At 46.2% G+C, this 27,506-nt stretch overlaps 1 protein-coding gene and 1 long non-coding RNA gene across 5 annotated transcripts in view; both read left to right on the top strand.

Annotated features, from left to right (window-relative positions):
* Positions 1–3,681, top strand: part of SH3BGR (SH3 domain binding glutamate rich protein) — a 29,994-nt gene extending 26,313 nt beyond the window's left edge. For 3 of the 4 annotated variants that reach the window (XR_014026233.1, XR_014026234.1, XR_014026235.1), the window contains 2 exons: positions 1,312–1,803; positions 2,145–3,681. The gene's annotated coding sequence lies outside the window, so the exon portion shown is untranslated. Of the gene's footprint in view, positions 1–3; positions 1,226–1,311; positions 1,804–2,144 lie in introns of those variants that run through there. The other variant, XM_081326232.1, reaches the window with a different exon arrangement.
* Positions 3,682–14,614: 10,933 nt separating this feature from the next.
* LOC308667434 lies at positions 14,615–20,977 on the top strand. Its single transcript, XR_014026282.1, has 3 exons — positions 14,615–14,687; positions 15,561–15,616; positions 16,333–20,977. It is a non-coding gene; the product is annotated as an uncharacterized lncRNA (long non-coding RNA).
* The last annotated feature ends 6,529 nt before the right edge of the window (positions 20,978–27,506 follow it).

Consider the following 27,506-nt stretch of genomic DNA (forward strand, 5'->3'; position numbering starts at 1 on the left):
CAGCTATGTGTTGCTTTCGTAAACGCCAATCAACTGGAGCCCGGTGCTGAGCGTCAACAGCTTTGTAGAAGCGCCAATCAGCTGGAGCCCGGCACTGATCCTGGGGCTTCTGCCAAGTCCCAACAGTCCTGCAACGCTGCCGCCACTTCAGCTCATTCCTCTCCCCCTCCCCGCTACCATTTCTTTAGGACAGTTGTGTACCACCTGCCAAGTGTCAAAGTAACACCGGTGGTACGCTTACCACCAGTTGAAAAACCCTGCTTTACAGCACACTCTGGGTGGTTTACAATGTAAGCATACTGCCCCCAACAATCTGGGTACTCATTTTACGAACATCAGAAGGATGGAAGGCTGAGTTAACCTTCAGCCCTGTCAGGATCTAACTCCAGGCTGTGGGCAGAGTTTGCCTGCAAGTGTCACCAGGGCCCAAATCATAAATACAGTATGCTGATTTCTGTTTCGGTGATACCCTAATTACCTCAATTTTCTTAATTAAAAAAGCAAACAAAAATACCTGTAAAATCTGAATAATTGCCATCATTCTTGTTCTAATAAAACCACTTAAAGAAAAATTATTTCCAAATTGAAAATGAGGGATATTTCTTGGCATTTCTTCTTCATCATCATCCTCTTCCTAGTGTTATTCCTGCAGGTGCAGGGTCTGCTTTTTGAATTGCTGAATGTCATCTTGCATGATCAAGCACAGCATCTGGGTCAAACTGGATAATTTTGATGTCTATATTTATTGTGCCTTGCCATTTTTGCTTCAGTCTTCCACATGGGCACTATTTGACTTATAACAATTAAGCCATGCATACAGTAATGCTTAGTTCACAAATGGTGCTATGATTGATTTTGGCTTAATGTGTATGAACCCACTTACTGTGATTTTTAAATCATGGCTTACACTTTAGCTATATATGAAAACAGATCACTATTTGTCAAATAGTATTGAGAGTAATATTGAGAAAAATGCTACTGAAAAAGAAAACTGGGCCCTTGAAAAAAATCGTTCAATTTTGCTTGAGAAGGGCAGCATTTGCATCTTTGTGGATTGCTAACAAGCTTAGGTAGAGCACAAAAAGAAACAAGGATACACCAAGGTAACAAAATATAGTGTAAAAAGTCAGAATTGACATCAAATTATGGCTTCCAGTTGAAGCTTGGTTGCTAACAAAAACATGTTTTGTTGCTTAATCTGGAATCAAGTATTGAAAAGAGCCAAGGAACAAATAGGCAAACTAATTCTAAATAATATTATTTCTGAACCATATTGTTCTGTGTAACCCTCTGAATGTATTTTCACTATAGGAACTGGGAACTGATGATATCACTCTGCAGTGAAGACAACAATCACTTTTCCTCCACAAAAACATTACTGTTTTTCTATGCAACTTCAGATATCAGCACAGATATAATTTGAGACATTCAGCAGCTCCACATGTGAACTTTCTACATAAATTTTGTTGTGTTGAATATGTACAGTTGTTTGTGCTATTCTGCCTTGGCGTCCAGTGGGGCTTCAAATCTTGATGGTCAACAAGCATTATGAGATTGGCTTTAGGATATGTGATACCTCTGAGCAGGGATTAATTCAGTCTCCATAGTGGTTTCCTGATAGGTACATACTAGGCTATTCTCAACTGGAAAACCCCAAAGAAGCTCTCAATGTATGTGCCACAATTTACTGATCTCTAAAATAGCTGCATAATATACAGCAACTGAAATAAACCCATTTCATGCCAGTGGCCTGCTTGTGCTTGTACAAGCATTCATTTGTCAATGTCAGTCATAAAATTAAAGGTAAAGGTAAAGGTTCCCCCGCACATGCGTGCTAGTCGTTTCCGACTCTAGGAGCCGGTGCTCATCTCCGTTTCAAAGCCGAAGAGCCAGCGCTTGTCCGAGGACGTCTCCGTGGTCATGTGGCCGGCATGACTAGACGCCAAAGGCGCACGGAACGCTGTTACCTTCCCACCGTAGTGGTCCCTATTTTTCTACTTGCATTTTTTACGCGCTTTCGAACTGCTAGGTTGGCAGAAGCTGGGACGAGTAACAGGCGCTCACTCTGCTACGCAGCACTCGGGATTCGAACCGCCAAACTGCCGACCTTCTGATCGACAAGCTCAGCGTCCTAACCCACTGAGCCAAAAAATCATTCATTTTTCCTTCCCTTACAAAAAGCATTATGGCAATCTCCGCCCCGTCTATTTTTGTGCCAGTTTTTACACTAATTTACATTTTCTTATCATGATTCCACTTTTAATAGAAGCAGGCCTTTTTCAAAAATATACTAATCACTGTATCAGTGTAAGTGAATAAGCTGGAATAATAGGTTTCCCTTCTGCTAGTGAAATATTATATAAAGCCAAAAATATCTGAAGATAATTGATGGAGGGCAAAATTGTCTAACCCATTCTCTTGCAACCCTTGATATGTTTTGTGGGAAGCTATGGACATTAATGGAAAACCCATTGGTAAATAAACTAGTAACATTACCATAAAGAAATTAACTGCAACCCCCCTCCCCCAGCACGATGTGATTACAATAAGGACGGGCATAGGAAAAATAATCAAATATTTGATGTTTGCAATTGATATATATGGTTTTCAACTTTCCAATCTAGCCTATTTCTGAAATAACCTTATGTAGCTACTCAGGTGCTAGCTAGACTAACCCCACTTAGGTCTTGCTCCGGCAGCGTAATGGTCAAAGTATTGGAATTAAATTAGGGAGACTCAAATTCATATTCCTGATTAGTTCATCTCTCAGGCTAGGAATTTCTTAGGGGAGACTAGCTGAATCTTTAAGGCTCATCCCAACAAGCCACTTGGGGGTGCTCCTTTGGGTGAAGGTTAATTGGAAATGAGAAAGAAAAGGGTGAGAAATATTATTTTCCCATATACTGTAGTCATTCTATTTGAATTGTGCCTTTGTGATTTGGGAGTGATACGGGAGAGGAAGTTGAAAATGAAACAGTAAAAAAAAAGAAAGAGGTAACCCTCCTAAATCGGTGTGCTGCGTTACTTACCTTGATGTTGCCTAATGACTTGAGAATAAGTGAAAAGAAGGAAGTGCAGCAACGTACTGTTAATTAACTCTACATGTAGTTTCTCTTTTAGCCATTGGGAGTCATTGTAATCATCAGAATACATCCAGAATGCATAACTTCCCTAGCAAAAGAATCTTATTAGGTTGAAAACAATCAGAACTGCTGCTGTTTACATCAGGAGCTGGACAAGCACAATTGTTCTAACATCTGTACACTCTCTGTAATTAGCTTAATAAATTGTTGAAAAAATGTGAAGGAACATTGAAATTGCTGCAGGACTGCTTATATATATTAATGGCTGTCCCAATGTTGGTGAATTGCAGCTGCCATTAGCCATGCTGGCTGGGGCTGCTAGAGTTGTAGTTCATCAACATCTGGAGACCTAAGGGTTTCCACCTGTGCTAGAGACAGTGTTAGGATTTTACCTATTGAACTTGAAATCCATCACCTACCACCAACCAACTTCTAAACTAGTCTCTTTCTGGATGGATGTGCATTAGCCTGTTTTAGAGTGAAGGTTTAATTAGCAACCCCATTACCTGTAATGATTGCACCTTGTGTTATTTATTTATCCCCTCCCCTTTGTATCATGTAAAAGCTGCTAGAAATCTCAATGTACTAAAAAAACACATTTTCTATCCATCTGCCTGTGTTTTTGTTTATTTCACATGTCAAAGAAAGAATGTTAAGATATTGTGGGAGAAAAATATTAAGAGCACTTTTTTAATGGAAAGCAGTAGATTTATTCATGCTTCAAGGAATTTTAAGAATGTAACCATTTGAAAACTATAATAAGCTAAAATAGTTTGTTGTTATTTCAGTGCCTATGCCTTTTAAAAGCTATCTGGATTTTTAAAAATAGCAGAATACCCATTTTGCTGGAGTACACAAAAAAGCAAACCAAATATACATATGTAAATATTCTTCATCATCCTCATGCCTTCAAAAAGTTGGGGATGATGTTCCTAAAATTCCCAATTACAGAATTCTAGTCCCAAGAAGTGAAGTGAGCACAAGTTTAGGTTTTAAAATGGTTTTAGAAATAGAGTTATCTCAAAATTGCATTTTCCCCTTTTTCCGGAAATCTATATATACCCAGGCTCCTTTATCCCCATATTCATCAATGTTCTGTAACTTCAAGGAAATAAGTTTATCATGGCATAATAAATGTGTCAGAAATCCTTACCACCTCCTTGGCTCCAACAGGAAACAAGTAGTAGAGTTCACAGGTGGGTGGCTTTGATAATGGAACGTTCTGTCATGCGTTTAGTCACACCAAACAACGCAAACAGCAAACAAAGTTAGCGCTGGGAGCAATCTCCTCCCAGCACCTTACATATGTGTTTCCCAACTGGCTCCCCCCCACCTAACCAATATCTGGTGTGCAAAGTGATATGAACACCAATGCAGAATGCCCTGCAGGCTTCCGGCTCTCTGCTCTATTCAGCCGTTCATCGGGACACACTGCAGGTGTCTGGCCTCTTGGGAAGTCCCTGCACCGATCAGCTGTTCGTTGGGACACACGGCAGGCTTTCAGCTCCGTGATACCTCCCTGTGCTGAACAGCTGTCCAGTGGGCCAGCTGTGGAGCCGCTCAGCTGTTCGGCAGCAACCGCATGCTCTACCAGTCCAGGTAAGGGGGGGAGGGTAAGGCCGTTGCTGACTGCTTCCCAGGCGTTGTGTGTCCCCCTTCCCCCCTCCCATCAGTGTCGAGCCCATGGGGCTTGACAGGCAGCCGCCTCTACCAGGGCTCCACCTGGAAGACAAGGAGAAACGTGTGATTAATCGTGCTGTGGCGGATACTGCAGCCAACCCCCCTCCTGGGTTATGGGGACACTGTTGGTGGAAGAGCTGCAACAACCGGAGGGCTTGTATGTCTGCTTCCCCCACCCAGGATGCCTCCGTAACAGGGTACCCCTTTCATCGTACCAGGTACTGTAACTGACCCTATCGGATACGGGAGTCTTAACACCTCTTGGATCTCATAATGGTCCCCTATGACAGGGGCTGGTATCCATTTCACAGACCAAAAGGAGGGTGCCTCCACCAGCTTCAGTAAGCTGCAATGGAAAACTGGGTGTACCTTTCCCAGAAGCTGGGGTAGCTGTAGCCGCACAGCGATTGGGTTAATAACCTACATAATCCAGAATGGCCCTATAAATTTTGGCCCTAGCTTTTTGCAGGTTATTTTCAGGTGCAGGTACTTAGTTGACAGGTATACCATATCCCCCACCCAAAAAGGTTTTTGAGGCACCCTTTTCTTATCTGCCTGTGCCTTTAAGGCCTCCTCTGCTTTTAGTAAAGCTTTGTTCATGGTCTCCCAGACACACACACACACACACCAATGTGAGTTATCCAATCCTGGGGTGACGGGGAGGGGTCCCCCTGCAGACACTCGGGAATCGGGACAAACTCCATCCCATGTACCACCCAGAAGGGGGCGAATCCGGTGCTGCTGTGAACTGCGTTATTATACACCACTTCGGCGAACGGTAACAGGTCAACCCAGTCCATCTGTTGGTAGGAGACTTTCATTGAAAAAACCCAATTGGAAAGAAAAGAGACAGCAACGCAAACCGATAATTCTTACTTTAAGATTCAGAGGTTTATTTCTGTAATAATTCGAACCATATGACAATAGCAGAATCCAATCGGACAGCTACAGGCCAATGGCAAATCAATCAGGTCCAGTCCCAACCTTTTATACCCTTTCTTGTTCTAAGACTATAGTCAGATGGTCTGCTGACTTTTGCTGACCTCTTACTGACCCCCTGCTAACCTACTTTCCACATATACCCATGTGCATTGGAACTGGCATCCATCAGCTTCTTTCAGTTCCCTATTTCTCCCATGGTTATAATATTCATGTTCCAAATATACATAGACCTATCTACTTCGCAATTTCATATTGCACAAAGCTCAGCAGATTACAGATAAAAAGGTATAGGTAAAGGTTCCCCCGCACATGCATGCTAGTCGTTTCCAACTCTAGGGGCTGGTGCTCATCTCCGTTTCAAAGCCGAAGAGCCAGCGCTTGTCTGAGGATGTCTCCTTGGTCATGTGGCCAGCATGACTAGACTCAAAGGCGCATGGAACACTGTTACCTTCCCACCGTAGTGGTCCCTATTTTTCTACTTGCATTTTTACGTGCTTTCGAACTGCTAGGTTGGCAGAAGCTGGGATGAGTAACGGGCTCACTCTGTTACACAGCACTTGGGATTTGACCTGCCAAACTGCCAACCTTCTGATTGGCAAGCTTAGCGTCCTAACCCACTGAGCCACCGCGTCCCTTTTAGATTACAGATAGTACGTTTGTATTGTGAAATAGTATGAAGTTCAAGTCAAAGCTTTGTTTTAAATCACTATTTTTTTAAAATCCCATTTATATTGTGGGGCCTATCACAGGTTTGTTCCAGCCTCAACTTGTTATATGAGGAGGAGGCTATATTTTCATTTCCCACAGTCCCCACTTCTTGTCCGTAAGGACGACACAAAACATAAGCAAAAAGATAAGATTAGAGAGATTCTGGGATAAAGGGTCTACAATAGCTCCAGAGGGGTATGTAAAGAAAGTATTTCATTGGGAAACACATACAACCTCAGTAGGTTTAAGACTTATAAGAAAATACAAATGCCAATAAACAACAACACAACTATGGTCCATACAGCAGGCATCAAGTATTTTCCTGATGCAGATCATTTCCTTCATGCGCCTCTGGACTTCCACTGTGTCGGAAAAGATTGTATGAAGTTTTTCAATTGTCTGAGGATGGCAAAGCAGAGTTCACTTCTTGTTGGTGCTGTCCAGGCTGAAGATTGCATGCTGGTGGGAAGCAGAGGTTACTAGAACTTGCTCTTCTTTTGGGCAAAGCTTCAATCTTTGCCTAGGTGCAGTCAGGTGATTGGGGCTCGATGTCTTCCTCGTCTGGGGCTGGTACTCTCTTGCAGTGCAAAACATGCCTCCAGGAAGCCAAATCTTGATACTTCACAGCAGTGTTGGTGGTCAATAGAATCTGGAATGGTCCCTTTCCACAAGGAGCTAAACAATTCTTTTTCCCCTCACTTTAAAAGTTTACTCCCCCTTTTTCTAAGTTTCTCTGCTGCCATGTGTGAACCATGACTCAGTTCCTGGTAGTATAGGACAAGCATTTTAACTTTATTTCTGTATTTCCTCTACTTGCAGTTTTGGTTGATATTCAACTGCTAGCTGCCTACCTAATACTAAAGCAGCTTGACATTTTCCATTTAGCATTTATTAAGCTCTTACTTTAAAACGTTGGGGACGCGGTGGCTCAGTGGGTTAGGACGCTGAGCTTGTCGATCGGAAGGTCGGCAGTTTGGCGGGTCGAATCCCGAGTGCCGCGTAACAGAGTGAGCGCCTGTTACTCGTCCCAGCTTCTGCCAACCTAGCAGTTCGAAAGCACGTAAAAATGCAAGTAGAAAAATAGGGACCACTACGGTGGGAAGGTAACAGCGTTCCGTGCGCCTTTGGCGTCTAGTCATGCCGGCCACATGACCACGGAGATGTCCTCGGACAAGCGCTGGCTCTTCGGCTTTGAAACGGAGATGAGCACCGGCCCCTAGAGTCGGAAACGACTAGCACGCATGTGCGGGGGAACCTTTACCTTTACCTTTACTTACTTTAAAACAACAAAAATTCCATGTTTTATTAAGTGTGTTTCCTTAATATCGTATTTTAGTTTGCAATGTAATAATTTTAGCACACTGATCTTCAATGTCCCAACCTGAGGTACCTGCTTGGGAAGAGAGCGTCCTGTCCCACTCCACAAGACACACCTGGGGATTAAGATTTAAGGAGACGCTGTGGGGTGGGGCATTTGCTGGGAACAACCAGGGTATCTTGGGACAGTTGTGAATTGTGCTCTTGTCTTTGTTTAACCTGGACACCTTGAATACCAGACCTGCTGGTTTCCTGCTTTATGACCGCAGACTGCATTCCTGACTCTCTCCTTGCAGACTGCAGGCAAGCTGAGATTTAAAAGGTCTCATTAAGTTTCTGTTTTGTTTTCTTGTTTTCTGTCTGGCCTTGAGGATATTGAATACTTCTCTGGCTGTATTGAAATTGCCTTCAGTCAGAGGCAGCTGAAAGGAACGTGTGGGTGTGTGCTTTGGTTGAAGGCTTGCCAGCATATGTGGGAGCTCTTGGGGAACGTTGGCAATTATTAAAGGACTGTTTCTCTTGCAAGCCTATTGCTTTGCCCTCAGGCGGGGCCCTGGGTCATCACAGCAGGTACTGTTCCACCACTGTGTTGGCTCGTTCGGCCTTCCCGTTGGTATTGGAATGAAAAGCTGAGCTAAGTCCTTGGGACGATCCGATGGAACAGATGAACTCACACCAGAAGCGAGCAGTGAACTGCACCACCACCACCCCTGATCCGATATAATCCATTGGGGCACCCCGTGCAGGCGGTACACCTGTGTGATAAACAGTTTGGCCATCTTACGAGCAGACAGCAACCCCTTGCATGGAATGAAATGGGCCTGCTTAGAAAAGAGGCCGATTACTGTACATCCATGGCTCTCCAGTAGCTCCACAATGAAGTCCATGGCTATATCCTCCCATGGCCAGGTCAGGTCCGCCACTTTTTGCAACAATACTGGTGGCCTCCCTGTATGGGGCTTTGTGGTGGCACACACGGGGCAGTCCTGTACGTATGCCTCTATGTCCGGCTTCATCCGTGGCCACCAGAATTGGTGTCTCACCAGGTGCAGGGTTTTTAGGAACCCAAAGTGACCAGCCTGTTTCACATCATGGCACTTCCATAGCACCCTAGGCCTTATTGCCTGTAGGATGTAGAGCTTGTTGCCCTTCCAAGCCAACCCCTCCCTCTCAATCAGCAGGGCCTGATGTCCCAGCAGTCAGGGATCACCTTGGTTCACTCTGTGCAGCTCCTGGACCACCAGTTTGCGTGCAACCACCTGAGCGGCCGACTGCCTGAAAGGAGGCATAATGGCCTGTACCACCTCCCCCTGCCTATTATATTGGGGCATACATGACAGTGTGTCTGCTAAGAAATTACTACACCTCCCCCCCAGGCACATATTTCAACTGGACATGAAATTGTTGGAAGTATTGCACCCATCGTACTTGTTTCGGGGACAGGTGCCATGGTATCTGCAAGGCCTCAAGGTTTTTATGGTCCATCTAGACCCTGAATGGCTCTTTGGCTCCCTCCAGAGAGTGTTGCCAAGTCAACAGTGCCCACCGTACTGTGAATGCTTTTTCCCATATCGCCCATGCCCATTCTGTGCACATCAGGAAGTGTATGCACAGGGCTGTAGTGTCCCTTGCCCGTTCTGGAGCAGAACCACCCGAACTGCAACATCGCTGGCATCAGCCTGTATGACAAATGGCAGGTCAGGATTGGGATGTAGTAAGACCAGCTCCCTTGCAAAGAGGGCCTTCAGGTCCTCAAAGGCCCTCTGAAAGGCCAGAGTCCATGTCAGTGGTTGACCGGGGTGTGGTTTGCCCACTGTATGTCTCGTGCGGAGCAGGTCCATTAGGGGTAGGGCCACTTTAGCAAATGAGGGGATGAACTGCCCGTAGAAGTTTGCGAACTGCAGGAAGCTCTGCAACTGATGACGGGTCTGTGGTGCCTGCCACTCCAGCACAGCCCTGACTTTGGTAGGGTCCACCTCCATACCTTCCCCCGATATCTGGTACCCTAAATAGTCCAACCAAGTTTGGTGGAACTCGCATTTGGACAGCTTTACATGCAGGTGTGCCCCCAGTAGTTTTTCTAGCACCTGTCTTACTAGTCAGATGTGTTCCATCATTTTGGAGGTGTAGATCAGGATATCGTCCAGATACACGAGAACCCCACGGTATAAATGCTCATGTAACACCTCATTGATAAGCTGCATGAACACCGCAGGGGCTCCCTGCAAGCCGAATGGCATCACATGGAACTGGTAACTTCCTAGTGGGTGGTTAAACACCATCTTCCACTTGTCCCCTTGTTTGACTTGGACCCTGTAATATGCTTCATGGAGGTCGGGTTTAGTGAACACCCTACCCTTTTCCAAATGGGTCAATAGATCCTTATCAGCGGTAGGGGATACCTCGGTAGACACACGCCTAGCACAGGTCACAGTCCAAACCAGCCTGGAACTGGTGGACCAGCAGGTGTTCCGGCCATGACCGGAACCACCCATGTGTCACTCACCAGTCCTACAGGTCAGGCCTTATGCACTTTGGGCCACACCACCAGCTGGGCATCTTCATCTCCAGCATCTGAAGTTGGCGCTGCCACCCCAGCCTCAGATGGTGATATGCAGGTTCTGAGGTTTTGCTGGTAAAAAATACAGGAAACCAGAAGTTGCCTTCAAGCTTTACGTTTTTATTCAGCTGAACAAAAAGATGGGCTCCTCTAAATGAGAGCAGCCCTGAAAGACAAGAAATCCTTGTATTTATTCTTTCTGGTTACATAAGCAAGCCATCCAGCAAAGCTGACATGCATACGATAAAGATTTCACCCAGTAAGTCTGGTATACTGTAGATAAGAGAGCAGAAGTAACAAACATGTTCCCTTTTGGGTGTTTTCCTAAAGATATTGTATATTCTTGGGCGGGTTAGGACATTGGGTATTTTCCTTGCTGGCCTTTCATGACCCTGCATCCAGGACTTTGCAAAAGCCCAAAGACAGTAGGGCCATCTGCACATTCACAATTGATATTTCCTATACTGTCCCCTAATTCTGGGTCAACATAATCCCCCCTTTCATACTTAGAGCAGTGCGCAAAAGTATGAACATGGGATAGGCTTCCGCAGTATGCGGACCACATTGTTGAGGGCAGGCAGAGGTGAGTAGGGGCAAGCAGTGAATGGCACAACAGGATACAAGAACAAGGAATACTACAAAGAGAGTACCAAGAATAATTCCCTAAACCATACAGTATCAGTAGAAATCTTCAGATCTTTAGGGTAATTCCTAATTCCTTCCTCCATGAGATGAATGGTATCCTTATGTTGGATAATATGAACAGAGGGAAAGATAATCCCTATGGTACATGTACCAGATCAGTAAGCTGGCAAAGACTTACAGGTAAACTGACCACAAAGGAACCACCAGTCCGGGTAGTTAGCAAGATAAATGCCTGGTTTGCCTTCCAACTCCTCAGGCATATAAGCTCTAACACCAGACATATAAGTCATGAGTCCCATTGCTGCAAACAAACCTCAAAGAGCAGAGGGGACCTTCTTGTAGTCAAGGCCAAAGGTCTGATGACATCTATGCCAACCATCCCACATGCCAGTACTGACCTTCCATGTGACTGTGCAAGGTGTATAGATCCCTAACTTATCTCTGGAAGAACTTTCCTGCCCCAAACAGGAAGAGTCCAGCCCCTTGTTACATTGGTCATGCTGAACATGAAGGCTTTCAAGGGTGTAGTTTCCATGGCCAATCCATGTATACCAGTGGGGGATATAAGTGCACAGCTTTAGCAATCTGTTACATTCAAAAGCTGAACCCATGCTTGCATATCCAGTGCATGGGTATTGGAGCCCCAAGTCCCCAAAGAGGGATTGGGAAATTTTGGGGACCACCTCCCATAACTGAACTGACCAATGCCCATAATCCGCCCATAATCCCCCCCCCCCCGCAAGAGACCATGGTGTAGGGAAAGAAAAGCAAGACAGAGTACCAAAAAAGAAAGGATGAACAACCCAAACAAAAACCAGTGGATAAGGCAAATGAGAAAGAAAGGGCTGACCATGTTGTTGTTAGCTGCGAAGTGGTGTCTGACCCATTGCGACCCTATGGACAACGTTCCTCCAGGCCTTCCTGTCCTCTACCATCTTCTGGAGTCCATTTAAGCTCATGCCTACTGCTTCAGTGACTCCATCCAGCCACCTCATTCTCTGTCGTCCCTTTCTTCTATTGCCCTCAATCTTTCCCAGCATTAGGCTCTTCTCCAGTGAGTCCTTCCTTCTCATTAGGTGGCCAAAGTATTTGAGTTTTAGCTTCAGGATCTGGCCTTCTAAAGAGCAGTCAGGGTTGATCTCCTCTAGGACTGACCGGTTTGATCACCTTGCAGTCCAAGGGACTCGCAGGAGTCTTCTCCAGCACCATAGTTCAAAGGCCTCAATTCTTTGGTGCTCAGCCTTTTTTATGGTCCAGCTTTCACTACCATACATTGCAACTGGGAAGACCATAGCCTTGACTGTACACACTTTTGTTGACAGGGTGATGTGTCTGCTTTTTAGTGTGCTGTCTAGATTTGCCATGGCTTTCCTCCTGAGGAGCAAGCATCTTTTAATTTCTTGGCTACAATGATCTTGGAGTGATCTGCAGTGATCTTGGAGCCCAGGAAAATAAAATCTGTCACTACCTCCATTTCTTCCCCATCTATTTGCCAGGAATTGAGAGGGCCGGATGCCATGATCTTGGTTTTCTTAATGTTAAGTTTCAACCCAAATTTTGCACTCTCCTTCTTCACCCGCAACACGAGGACAGTACCAAAAGGGCTGACCATACACCATCCCAAAGGGGAACAGGCCTCCCCATGTGTACTGAAGACTGGAGCCTATAGGACAGACAAAACCACCAAAAAACACCCAGGGCCTGAATTTCCTGCAGGATAATGGCATGGAAAGGCCTCATTCCCTCTAGAAAAAGCATCCACAAAAACTTGCAAGTACCTAAAACCCTGCATCCATGGCAACTCAGTAAAATCAAATTCCCCAAAACTAGCAGGATTCTGGCCAGCCCCAAGCCTCCCCAAGGGGAACTTAATAATTTCCACAGGTTGTTACATCCACAAAACACATATCACCTGGTCATTGTGAGGGCCCTGTTATAGATCCCATGACAAATATAGTCCATAATAAGAAACTTAGCCATGGCCTTGTAACCCCAATAAGTGCTGGCATGCAAGTTTTGTAAGAGGGCCCATAATACATGTTTTGGGAGAAGGCACTTCCCATCCTTCTCCAGCCTACGTCACAATAAACAGCACCTAGCTCTGTGCCCATCTAGTACATATATGTTGGAGCCAGCACAGGCAAACATGGGGGTACAAGCGCACCCATATACCAAGGGGACAGTGGACCTGATGCGGCAGACTTTAAGGTGCAGTTGGCCAAGGCACTTCCATGTACAGTACAATCCTAACATGGGCCCTCACATGCATGACAGCTACCTTATGTGGGAGCAAAACAGCATCCAATAGCTATCACGATGCATCCTTGACGAAAAATTTCTGCCTTCATGCATGGCCACCAGAACTGCCATCGCGCCAGGTGTAAAGTCTTTAAATAACCGAAATGCCCGGCCTGTTTGGTATCATGGCACCGGTATAACACAGTAGGCCGAAGCACCAGGGTTACGTACATTCTGTCCCCGTGCCAAGTCAGGCCATCATGTGAAGTGAGGAGATGTGAATGCTCTTTTAACCAAGCATCCCCTTTAAGTGTCTCACGGAGAACACGAGTCAGATCATACTTCACCTTGCCTGCCACGTTCTTGTCGTCCGTTGATTCAGTGGGCGGTATGAATGCCTGGACTACCTCCTCTTGTTTGTGGTCGTATTGGGGCAGGTGTGACAACGCGTCGGCGAGGAAGTTCTTTCCACCCGGAACATATTTCAATGTGAAATTAAAGCGCCGAAAGTAAATAGCCCACCTGACGTGTTTGGGTGCCAGTTTCCTTGGTGATTGCAGAATTTCCAAATTTTTATGGTCTGTCCACACTCAAAGGGATGGGCTGCCCCCTCCAATAGATGACGCCATGTCTCTAGAGCTGAGCGGACAGCGAATGCTTCCTTCTCCCATATCATCCATGCGCGCTCAGTGGACGTCAGTTTTTTGGAGGAGTATGCACACGGTTGGAGTGCACCGTCAGCATTTTGTTGTAACAATACAGCTGCACCGCAACGTCACTAGCATCCACCTGTACTACAAATGGGACATCTGGGTTGGGATGCAACAGCATGGGTTCTCTAGCAATCAAAGCCTTAAGAGACTCGAATGCCTGTTGACATTCGGTGGTCCATGCCACTTTTAGTCCGGGACGTGGTTTCTCCCCAGACCGCCATGTACGCAGTAGGTCTGTTAATGGTAGCGCTATTGGTGCAAAGGCTGGGATAAATTGCCGATAGAAGTTAGCAAATCCCAAAAAACTTTGCAACTGTCTACGTGTTCGGGGTGCCTGCCACTGCTGTACGGCTTCCACTTTCCGGGGGTCCATCTCCAACCCAGCCACTGATACACTGTACCCCAGGTAATCCAGGCTGGATTTATGGAACTCACATTTTGTGAGCTTCACGTATACACGAGCAGCCAACAACGTCTTCAAAACCTGCCGAACCAGGGTGACATGTTCCTCCATAGTGTTAGTGTATATTAATATGTTGTCAAGATAGATGAGGAACCCTTGGTACAGGTGTTTGTGTAGTACTTGGTTTATGAACTGCATAAATACTGCTGGGGCTCCCTGGAGACCAAATGGCATCACCCGGAATTGGTAACTGCCCAATGGGCTATTGAATGCTGTCTTCCATTCGTCCCCAGCCTTAATCCATACTCAATAATATGCTTCACACAGGTCCAATCTCGTGAATACCCGACCTTACTATCACGATGCATCCTTGACGAAAAATCCACAGACAGCCAAAGGTACGAGTGACGTTGTTTCTTCTTCATGCAACCAAACAGAAAGACTAAACCGGAACAAAGTCAGCGTTGGCAGCGTCTTGCTCCAACACCTTTTATCGTCTAACCACTCCCTAACTCCACCCTGCCAACGCAAACCAACATCCGTCTGCAGGCCGATAAAGACCCCACCCTTTCCCCCCATGCGCGCCTGCTCCATGCCCCACTAAGCGCCCGCCAATGCCAGGTAAGTCCGCCAGGTAACACGCAGCCCAGCCCCTAATTCCCTCTCTCCTGCCCCCCCTATCCGTCTTATACACACCTCCACCACCTATGCCACACGACCCCCACCTCAAAACCACCACCCCCGAGCCTGGCAAACTGTCGCCCCGCATCCCCAGACAGGACTGGTAGAGACCCCATGCCCATGGTGCCCAGCGTGGGCCTGGTGTCCGCCACCTTCTCTATCACCCTTTGCAGCAGTCGTCCCTTTCCTGCCATCTGCCGAACATTGTAGCCAAGTCCAGCACCTTCTGTGGTGGTCTGCCGTCCCCGTTTAGCAGGGCCGGCCATTTCGGGTCACCTCTGACCTGCTTGCCGCGTTGGAGAACCAGCAGGCCATGCTGGAGGGCCTGCGGGGTGTCCTGACCACGCAGACGTGGCCGTCAGCTGTTGGGCGGCCGCATGCATGGTCTTCAGCTGTTGGGCGGCTGCAGGAGTCCTCCCCGGTGTGAAAGACCCATTGGAAGTGCCCGGAAGCTCAGGGATGTCCTGGGACAGTGAGCTATGTGTCATCGAACGGGCGGGTGTGTTTTCGGGTGGGCAGGGCGTCCCCTTGAAGTGTCAAACCAGCGGGGCCCGACAATAGCCTTAAAATGTCCTGTCCAAATTTTATAGGAGCGGTGATTGAACCACACTCCATCTGCAAATCTGCTACTGCACTCTATGAACTTGTGAGTTGTCAAGGCGTGCTATCTGATACCATTCCAGTCAGGAGGCTGTAAACCAATGCCCCCCCTTATGCTAACAAATCTTGGATGGGATTTCACTGTGATAGGAGCCCCAAAGTTTAATTGTTCAGCAGCCCCCAAAAAAGAATGGCCCTGCGGCCATCCCAAGGAACGCTGGCCATCCTTGAGCAACAGGATCCAATTGTTTGGAAAAATAGGCTACAGGGTGAAACCAAGTACCAAGGGTTTGAGTAAGGACCCCAGCAGCCACCCCTTTACTTTCAGCCACATACAAGAGGAATGGTTAAGTGACATCAGGATTGCCAAGGGCTGAAGCATTGACTAAAGCAGTTTGAATGTTATCAAATGCCACTTGACAATCCTTGGTCCATGTAAAGGGTTCTTTATCCATGCCTGTAGTGGCCTGATATAGGGACTTAACCACTAGAGAAAAGATGGTGGCTTGTAACATAGCAAGCAAATACATCCTAAAAGAGCATAGGGCAGTCTGAAAGGTAAAGAAAGATGAGTAAGGCCAATACCACCCATAAAGCATTCCAAAGGGTTGAGTATTGCAGCTGACACAGAAGGGCCATTGGCCCCAAAGACTTGAAACGTTTGCGAGGAAGGGTCTCCAAGGGGCTTATTTAATACTGAATGTGATGCTCCTGTACCAACCAAAAAGGGTCTTGTTCTTTTCTTACTTTGAATTGTATCAGGGGTGAAGAGGAAGAATCATCATAAGGGCAGGGAGATGTTTTGGGTCCATCGGCATTGTCATCGAGCTGCCTCCTCCCCCCTCTTCTGGATTTGTCATCTCTACCTCATTATGGCTTTTGCTGTCGCTGCTGTTGATTATTCCATTATCATCATGATTGTGGCTTTGGGACCTGCCACCGGCCGACTGAACTTTTCTGAACTTTTCAACTTTTCATCGATTCCATCTACTGGCACCCTCCATTGCCTGATGTTACCATTACCGTCTCCCTTTATATGCCAGCGTATACCTTAAAAGAACTTTACTCGCTGAGAGATTCCCCCCTCTCGCAGGAGCATCCATCTGTTTTGCAGAAGATCTTTCTTGATGACGGGTTGTGGGACCCTGAGAGATGGCATGCTGCAAAGAGGAGTTTAAGGGGATTTTTATTGAGATTTTTAAATAAAATGTTAAGGGGATCCGGGAGGGGGGAGGCCCAAGGGAGCCAGAATGAACTTGGGGGAGAGTATGGGAGCAGAGGGCTCTATTGTAATCGGGGAACGGACCACCGCTGTCTTCAAGCAGTTGCCTGTTCCCGTCCTCATTGCTCTTTTCACTCCCCTGGGGGCATAGGATTGCAGGACCCTAGGCTTAGGCTGGTTTATTTCAATGCCAGGTCCGTGGTGAACAAGGCTCCCCTCATACATGATCTTATTGAGGAGGAGAACATGGACCTGGCCTGCATCACGGAGACCTGGTTGGGCCAAGAGGAGGGTGTCCCCCTCTCGGAATTATGCCCACCAGGCTTCTGGGTGCTTCACCAGCCATGGGCCCAGGGCAGGGGCGGGTGGTGGTGGTTATTATTAGGGAGAGTCTTTGTCTGCGAGTGGCCACTATCCCTCAGATAGGCGGGTGTGAGTCTCTCCTTTTGAAGTGGGATCCTGGAGTTCAGTTGGGCCTATTGATTACGTACCTGTCTCCCAGCTGTGTGTCAGCGGCCCTGCCCAAACTTCTTGATGTCTTGTCTGGGTTGGTGATTGAGTTCCCTAGGCTCATAGTTCTGGGGGACTTCAATTTGCCTTCCATAGGTGAGGCATCTGAGTTGACTCGGGAGTTCATGTCCTCCATGATGACCATGGACCTGACTCAAATAATTCAGGACCCGACTCATAATGGACGGAACACACTCAACCTGGTTTTTATCTCTGGGCAGTGGATTAATGGTCTGGGTAGGGGAGATTTAACCATCCAACCCCTGTCATGGTCTGATCATTTCCTTCTCCAGCTAGACTTTCAGTACGCCACCCCCCACCACTGGGAGGTTCCAGAACCCTGAGAGGTTCCAGACGGAGCTTGGGACATTTCCTGCTTCCCTTGCCCATGACTCTGCCAAGGCCCTAGTGGTGGCCTGGGAGAGGGCGGCTGCTGGGGCCTTGGATCGAGTTGTGCCTTTGCAGCCTCTGACCCATTGCAGATCCCGGGTGTCCCCCTGGTTTACCGAGGGACTCCGAGAGATGAAGCGCCGGAAAAGACACCTAGAGAGCTGTTGGAGGTCCAGCAGATCCGAATCAGATTGAACACAGCTAAGAACGTATCTTAACTCTTACCTAGTGGTGATGGAAGTGGCAAGCATGTTTACTTTTCTGCTCTCATTGCGTCTGCCCTGTTTACAGTGACCCGCTCACTGCTTAATCAGCGACCAAGGGATGACCCCTTGCAGGGTAGGGCTGAGGAATTTGTATAGTATCTGCAGGACAAAATTGCTCAGATCCGGACTGGCTTGGACTCCAACTGGGTGGAATCCGGCAGAGTGGAGAGGGCAGGTCTTGGTTATACCATTTGGGGTGAGTTGGACCCTGTATCTTTGGATGATGTGGACAGGATTATGCATAGACTGAGTGCTACAACCTGTTTATTGGACCCATGTCCCTCCTGGCTAGTTTCAGCTGCTGGGGAGGTGACAGGGGGCTGGCTCCAGGCAGTTGTCAACGCTTCATTGACAGAGGGTGTCTTCCCCTCCGCCTTAAAAGGAGGTGGTGAGGCCTCTTCTCAAGAAGCCTGCTCTGCATCCGGCCTCATTAAATAACTATCTTCCTGTTTCCAACCTTTGCTTTGTAGCGAAGGTTGTTGATAGTGTTGTGGCACATCAGCTTCTGCATTTCCTGGACGAAGCGGACTATTTGGACCCATACCAGTCTGGTTTCAGACCCAGTTACAGCACAGAAACGGCATTGGTCGCACTGGTAGATGATCTCTGGCGAGCCCAGGACAGGGGTTGCTCCTCTGTCCTAGTCCTACTTGACCTCTCAGCTGCTTTTGATACCATCGACCATGGTATCCTGTTGCGACGGCTCGAGGGGTTGGGAGTGGGAGGCACTGTTTTACGGTGGTTCTCCTCCTACCTCTGGGGCCGTTCGCAGTTTGTAGTGGCAGGGGGGCAGAGATCTACCCCGAGGCCCCTTTCTTGTGGGGTACCTCAGGGGTCAGTTCCCTCCCCCCTCCTGTTTAACATCTATATGAAGCCACTGGGTGAGATCATCCGTGGCTTTGGGGTGAGGTATCACCAATATGCGGATGATACCCAGTTGTTTATCTCCACCCCGAGCCAACCCAGTGATGCCCTTGACGTGATGTCCCAGTGCCTGGAGGCGGTGCGGGTCTGGATGGGAAGGAACAGGCTCAGGCTGAACCCCTCCAAGACCGAGTGGCTGTGGATACCGGCATCTCGTATTGTCCAACATGTTCCATCTCTTTTGATGGGGGGAGAGCTATTGGCCCCCTCAGAAAGGGCCTGCAACTTGGGTGTCCTCCTGGATTCACGGCTTAACCTGGAAGATCATCTAACTGCCATGACCAGGGGGGCCTTTGCACAGGTTAGCCTGGTGCGCCAGTTGCACCCCTTTTTGGACCAAGATGCCCTATGCATGGTCACCCATGCCCTTGTCACTTCTCGCCTGGATTACTGCAATGTTCTCTACATGGGGCTGCCCTTGAAGTGCACCCGGAGGCTTCAGCTGGTGCAAAATGCGGCTGCGCGGGTGCTTATGGGAGTATCGCAATACTCCCATGTTACACCTGTCCTGCGTGAGCTGCATTGGCTTCCGGTTGCCCTCCGGGTGCGATTCAAGGTGCTGGTAATTACCTTTAAAGCCCTACATGGCTTAGGCCCAGGGTACTTGCGAGACCACCTGCTGCCAATGTCAACCTCCCATCGCCCAGTTCGCTCCCGCAGAGTCGGCCTCCTCAGGGTTCCGTTGGCCAGGCAATGCCAGCTGGCAACCCCCAGGGGGAAAGCCTTCTCTGTGGGCTCGCCGACCCTCTGGAATGAACTGCCTCCAGAGCTGCGGACGGCCCCTGACCTTTGATCCTTCCGCCATGACCTGAAGACATGGTTATTCCAACAAGCGGGCCTGGACTGACCATGGTTTTTAATTTGGTTTTTATTGTGTTAAATTGTCCCGTATTTCTTATATTCATTGTTTAATTCTTTTTTAATTTTTGTATTTTATGTCTCTTAATTTTTATTGTTGTGAGCCGCCCTGGGTCCTTAGGGAGAAGGGCGGCATATAAATTTAATAAATCCTAATCCTAATCAAGGCCCCAGCCCCTCACCCCTCCTTTCTATCCAGAGCATGGTTAAGGAACAGTACCCTATAGGACAGTTAAGAAGGGAACATAAAAGACATTCCCTGCTCCAGTGGCCAAATGTCATGCATATACAACACCGGTCCTGTCTCAGGGCAAAAGACTGCAGTGGGTGGTCTGGGGGTGCCTGGAATCTGAGTGACATCATCCCATTTCTCTCTTGAGGGGACCCTACCACTCCTCGCCATCCTCTTCCACAAGTCCCACTTCCTCCCCCTTCCACTAGGGCAGGGCTTGGTGGGCAGGCAACCTTGGTCCTCTTGTGATTTATGGACCTCGGCTCCCAGAATCCATGAGCCAGCATGGATGAAAAAGTAGAAAACCTAGCCCCACAAACCAACTATTAAAATACAAAAGGCTTCTGCAACCCCCCCTTGTCTCAGGAAAGTCAAGATGAAAAATAAAAAGCACCAGGGAAGATTTTTTTCTCTTTCTCCCTTCTCTCTTCCTCCCCTGCCCAGCACAGTTAACAGCCCCAGGGAGACAGCCAAGAAACACAAAGGAAAATCATTAACCATGAACAAATCAACAGAAAGCTGACAGGTCTGCCCCACACACACATAAAAACCAACAACAGTATTAATCCCAAACACACCAGCACCTATGACAAGACAAAGACAAAGACAAGACAAAGCCACATCAACGTTGTTCCCATCCCTGGGCGATAGGAGTAATCAATCCTACTGAAAGGGGGGAAAAAACCAAGCTAGGAAATTAAGAACAAACCCCTCACAAATCTCATCAAAACTTAAAACAGGAAAGAGTATAAAGTGTACCACACATGTAGGTGATTCTGACAAGCTAGTCCAGAAGTCATCGCTGAATCAGTTCTCTGTCCGGCTTCTTGAATAAAATCCACTTTCTGGCACCTTGCTTCACTTAGTGTCAACTATTTTTATTCTTATTTATCCTTAGCCTACTTTTTCCTCTTAAGTCCGGGTTACTCACTGTTCCTTTGTTCTACATCAATGAAATGCACAGTCTCTTTTTTCCTGCTCATATTATTTGTCCTACAACTGACATGATGCATAAGAGTTTTGGGGTGTATTCTCAAATATCGTAACTGATATTGTATCTGAAAAGCAGTACAATGGGGGAAAAGGTTGAAAAGCCCCGCACCAGGGCACCTGTTACAGAGCTTTAGCCAGCAAAACAATACTGTGCTTTTTTTTCACCCTCTTCAGCCCCCCCCCCCCCCCCCCGGTTATCACTTCTGGTCATGTCATGTAGGCTTTATACACTCCTTCCAACAATTTGTCTATCATCACCTGAAGTCCCCTCCACCTTCTGTAATTCACACTTAACATCTGGAGTGCTCAAGGAAGTCACTGGGACTTTCAGCTGGCAACTGATGAACATCATAAATTATGCCCACATTTCCTGTTTAGGGAGGGCAATCTGCGATGCAGTGACAATAATATCTTGGAAACCTTTAAGTTGCAGATCAAGGACCTTCCTTCCTTTTAGTAGCATTGCCTACCCTCCTCTGTTGTTAAAATGATATCCAACGTGGCTTGGAGGTCTGCCCAGTTAGTGGACAGAACCAATTCAGAATATTTGTGTGGGGTGTCAGTGTAAGAACCCAATTGGTCCTCCCATGCATAAAGATCAGATGTGGAGAAGGGAGTATGAACCAGGACCACATCAGTGTCCCCCCTCCTAACAGCTACCTGCCCTGTGAGGGAGTAGATCTCCTCATGGGGTGGTGGAGCAGAAGCTCAAGCAGGAAAAGGTGGTGCCGTGGAAGGTCACCACAGCCCACAGTCTCTAAGCACCTGCTTATTCACATGTAAGGTCTAAAAAAACAAAAAACAAAAAAAACCAAAAGAGCATATGAAGGATGCTGATCATGATCCATGTCTCTTTAAGCACAGTCTCCATGGTTTCAAAAACTCCCAAATTTATGGATTCCTCTGTGGGCCAAACAGTGGGTATGTCCTGGTGACAGAGGGCATTGTACTTAATCAGAGTTTTGATTTCATATCCCTGACAGGTTTTAAGCTTACCAAAGTTCCTTATGACACACTCAAGGGGGCTGAGGATACATCCCTTCCTTTTATTCATGCTAACTGTCTTTTTATTCAGTCAAACTGGTCTTTCTGGGCTGAGCCCATGTGTTCAAGTCACTCACACCACTTGCACAACTTGTTGGGCCACAAGAGATCCACTGACCTTCAGCTAAGATCAGTATCACACCTAGGCCTGGTCAACAGCAGGAAATATTTATTTATTTATTTATTTATTTATTTATTTATTTATTTATTTATTTATTTTATTACATTTATATACCGCCCTTTCCCGAAGGACTCAGGGCAGTTTACAGGGCATTTAAAACAACCAATACAAAAGTTAAAAACAAATTAAAAAAGATTAAATCATCCCTAGAATTAAAAACCCCAGTTAAAAATTCTCAGCCTGGGCTGGAGAGCTCAAAGAGCCAGGTTTTCAGGTCCCGGCGAAATGTGCGGAGGTCGGGGGCAGTCCTAAGCTCCACGGGCAGCTGGTTCCAGAGGGCAGGCACACCCACAGAGAAGGCCCTTCCCCTGGGTATTATCTGCCGACAATCTTTTATCGGCGGCACCCTGAGAAGACCCTCCCTGTGGGAACGCACTGGACGAAGGGAGCTTGACGCCGGCAGCAGGTGTTCCCTCAGATATCCCGGACCCAAGCCATTCAGGGCTTTAAAGGTCATCACCAGTACCTTGAATCTCATCCGGAGGGCAACCGGAAGCCAATGGAGCTCGCGGAGTAGAGGTGTTACATGGGAGTATCGGGAAACCCCCATCACAACTCGCGCGGCCGCATTCTGCACCAGCTGAAGCCTCCAAGTGGTCCTCAAGGGCAGCCCCATGTAGAGAGCGTTGCAGTAGTCTAGACGGGAGGTCATGAGCGCATGAGTGACTGTGCGTAGGGCATCTCGGTCCAGATAGGGTCGCAACTGGTGCACCAGGCGAACCTGGGCAAAAGCCCCCCTGGCCACGGCTCCTATATGATCTTCAAAATTGAGCCGTGAATCCAGGAGGATGCCCAAGTTGCGAACCCTATCAACGGGGGGGTAACACCTCACCCCCCATCGTTAAAGGTGGAATAATCTGGTTAGCCCAAGATGCCGATACGCACAGCCACTCAGTCTTGGCAGGATTGAGACGAAGCCTGTTTCTCCCCATCCAGACCTGAACCGCCTCCAGGCAATGGGACATCACGGAAAGGGCATTGCTGGGTTGGTTCGGGGTGGAGAAAAATAGTTGGGTATCATCAGCGTACTGATGATACCCCACCCTGAAACCACGAATGACCTCACCCAGCGGCTTCATGTAGATGTTGAACAGGAGGGGAGAGAGAACCGACCCCTGAGGAACTCCACAAGCGAGAGGCCTCAGGGTGGATCTCTGCCCTCCAGTCAATACCGACTGTGAGCGGCCCAGGAGATAGGAGGAGAACCACTGTAAAACAGTGCCCCCCACTCCCAACCCCCTGAGACGCCGCAGAAGGATACCATGGTCGATGGTATCGAAAGCTGCTGAGAGATCTAATAGGACTAGGACAGAGGAGCAACCCCTGTATATATAAGGAGCAACCACAAACCTCAAACCACACACCACTCACAACCCATTGGAGCACGAGAGTACAAGATTAATGCCCCTTGCTTTCTAGGTGCCCCCAGCACCCTAAAAAAGAGGTGGCCCCTAGGTGTGGCTGGCACAAACCCTTCCAGACTGGTCAACGGTGGGAAATAATTCAAGAAAACAGACACACGTTTACACATACACACACTACCCCAAGCGTCTGGCCTCTTGGTATGTCCCTGCACCGATCAGCTGCTCATTGGGATGCATGGCAGGCTTCCAGCTCCCTGATGCCTCCCTGTGCCAAACAGCTGTCTTGCAGGCCAGCTGTTGAGCCGCTCAGCTGTTTGGCAGTGACCGCATGCTCTACCAGCCCAGGTGCGGGGGAGGGCAAGGCCATCGCTGGCCTCCTCCCAGGCATTGTCTGTGTCCCCAGTAATGTATTAGCCTTTTGTATATGTTGTGTTTGCTCTTGTTGCACTGCTTGCTAATTGCTTGCATTCAATTGGTAAGTGCTAGTTCACATGTATGTTGTAACGGTTGCTAGCTGGCCCAGACTAGTTGTCTCCAGCCGGCTAAGTAGGTCTTGGGGCAGGAAACCTATGCTTCAAACCTATTGGTCACCGCCTATTGGCCAACCGTATAAATAGCTGCGCAGCAGCTCCCTTGTTCCTTCTGTTCTGTTCTGACCTTCAATAAAGCATGTTGCTGTTTTGAACCTTCCATCTCGCTCAATGCCTGCAAAGAACCGGCTACACAACATCCCCCTCCACCCTCCCATCAATGTCGAGCCCACGGGGCTTGACAAAATGAAGAAAAGCAAAATAACCTTGCTGTGAGATTACTGTTAGCATGCTTGCTATTAGAATCATTAAAGCCGTGTTGCTAGATGCATGGACTAGCACAGGAGAAAAGGAAATGCGTAGCTTTCAAAGATATTAAGTAATCCTGATGAATGGACAGGATCTAAAGGACTACTTTGGCCACATCTTCTCGGAATCCCTTTGAACAGAAGCATTCAACAATATGGTTTCAAAAATTCCATGCTGAAGTCACTGTAGTTCCAGTACAATAACTCATTGCTATTGCTTTGCCCCTTCTTTTGATTCCATAAAGTTCTACATTTGGTATGGTGCAGTATCTGGAGATGCAGTCTAACTTTATTCATTTAAAGGCAGTGGAGGAGGTAAGCCACCATCACAACACACAATTCAGTAAAGAGCTGTGACATTTATGCAATCACAATAGACAAATCTGAACTCCACTTAAGATCATTATTTTCCCAAGTATTTAGTATTTATTTAGCCCATTCTCTCTCTCTCTCTCTCTCTCTCTCTCTCTCTCTCTCTCTCTCTCTCTCTCTCTCTCTCTCTCTCTCTCTCTCTCTCTCTCTCTCTCTCTCTCTCTCTCTCTCTCTTTCTCTCTGCAGTTGCAAAACTGAAAATGGTTATTTTTAAGAATGACTTTAAAGAAAACCTGTTTGAAATTTGTGAGGACAATTCATTTTCTACATCTATGGATGACTCTTTCTTCACCAAAAATTCAAGGAGGCTTAGCTTCAGTAGCTTAACAGTTTTGATTCTTGTTGTCTGATCTAAATCCAACTGCATTAATTTTAACTTGTCATTTTGATTTCTTTTTTCTATTCTTGATATGTTGGTACATAGCATTTAAACACAGATACACCAATATTGCCAGTTTTATTTTCCATTTGGTTTTCTATTACTGCATTTGTCACATGAAGTTCATTATTTCCAGTTGTTACACACTGAGTAAACATGTTTGCTATGTTACCTGTAAATAAGAGGTTTTTGGTCATTCTGTTACACCACGCATGACAAAAGAAAGATCTAAAAAGTCATGTTTAACAGAAAGAAAGCCTATTGATTCTCTCTCTTTCTCTCTCTCAACCCCCCCCCCACCTCTGATACACAAAATAGATTCTGGCAGTGATACAAGAAATTGCAAACAAAATTAAATAATTATTATGAAAGGAAATGAGCTGAATCACTAAAATCTCTGGAACTAAACATTACGGAAATGCTAAATAAATGTAACAGTATAAAACACATAGCAAATAAAGTATCAGAGTTTGGAATAAGGCAGAAAACTTCTAAAACCCAGAATTGTTAATTTGAAATAGACTACTTTGATATAGTATAGAAAATCCTTGAAAATTTATTATGCATTCTAAGCTTCAGATAATAGAGATTAAAAAAATGTCATCTGAAGAATATGACACTATCTCTTTTCTAAAAAATGTTTTTCTTTTCCAGAATTAAAAACTGGTCTCTATTTATAAAATGGGCTAAATCCAAGAAAAATATTATTCAATTTATACAAGTTCTAGTAATGGATTATTGTAAATATGATAATAACAAACCAGTTTAACATTTTCAAGATGGTAAATAAGAGATCTTAAAATGTGGCAACTTGGATTCATGTAGCACACTAATCTATAAAATATTGCAGATTAATTTTTGCTTAATCTAGCCTATTAGATGAAGCTGCCTACAATGAAGGGAAGCTGGAAAAGCCCTACCTGGATCAGTCTGAGGGATCGTATAGTCCAGCATTCTGTGTTGGACAATGGCCAGCCAAGCAATACAAAAAACCTGCATGCAGATGATGAAGGAATAACCAACACTCTTTCACTTTTTTTCTCTAGCAATCGATGTTTTGAAATTTACAGTCTATAGTTCTGGGTGGTAAAATATAGCCCTCAAATCCAATAGCCATTCTAATACCATCTAAATTGGTGGCCATCACTAGATGCGATGGCAGCAAATTCCATAGTTTAACAAGTGTAAATAAGAACTCCTTTTTATTGAATTATCTTCATTTAATATGATGAAAGACGCAGAGTTCTAACACAATAAAAGTGAAAAGCTTTTCTGTGTATACGTTTTCCATGAGTGGCACTGTGATGGTAACAACATGTATTATTTTGCACCTGCTTACATCCAGTTCAGTTCAGTATTATTAAACTTTTACTCTTGATTTGTTACATAAGAATAGAGAAAAGCAAGAAGCAAACTAACTTGTCTACAGTGAGTTGTGTTGGCTGTTCTACCAACTTTGAAAGACTTGTCGGACTTATTGAAAGTCCCTTTATTATTTTACTGATTATCAGGAACTTTGACTACCATTGCTCACCTTTAACATCAGAAACTTCAAAAATAAAGTAAAAAATTACTGATCCCAGCTCCAATCACTAGGCGGCATAATTTCCCAGTGTGCCCATTCTCTGCTTAATCTATTTTGTCTCTTGTTTATTCTGTCATTAATCCATTAAAGCAAATACTGAGAGCTGCTGAGATTGCCTAATTCTTTCAGTGAGGAATTTTGTTAAATAACGTTTGGAACTCCAAGTACATAGTGAAATTTGGAACGTCTCTGCTTTCTTTCTGTTATCTTCATACATTTTAAATAGTTAATGAGGGAGCACTTATCTTTGAAGAAGCTTTTCAGAAGACTCATTCTTTTACGTTCCATTTTTTTTAGCATTTTTCCTGTTGGCCATTAAGATTTGATTCCCCATAGTCTTCAATCTGTTTTTTTTAATTTTGCAGCTATGTTGGCTATTTTCCAGTTTTTGAAAAAAATAACAGAATAACAGAGTTGGAAGGGACCTTGGAGGTCTTCTAGTCCAACGCCCTGCACAAAGAGGAACCCTATACCATTACAAACAAATGGCTGTCCAGTCTCTTCTTAAGAACTTCCAGTGTTGGAACATTTACAGCTTCTGGAGGCAGGTTGTTCCACTGATTAATTGTACTAACTGTCAGCAAATTTCTCCTTAATTCTAGGTTGGTTCTCTCCTTGACTAGTTTCCATCTATTGTTTCTTGTCCTCCCTTCAGGTGCTTTGCAGAATAGGTCCACCTCCTTTTCTTTGTGGCAGTCTCTAGACCAGAGCTTTTCAACCTTTTCACCCATTGTACCACTTTTAGGATATGGCAACATCTGAGTACCACCAGTTGCCT

Source organism: Vipera berus, assembly GCF_964194415.1.
Source record: "Vipera berus genome assembly, chromosome: 4".
Lineage (NCBI taxonomy): Eukaryota > Metazoa > Chordata > Lepidosauria > Squamata > Viperidae > Vipera > Vipera berus.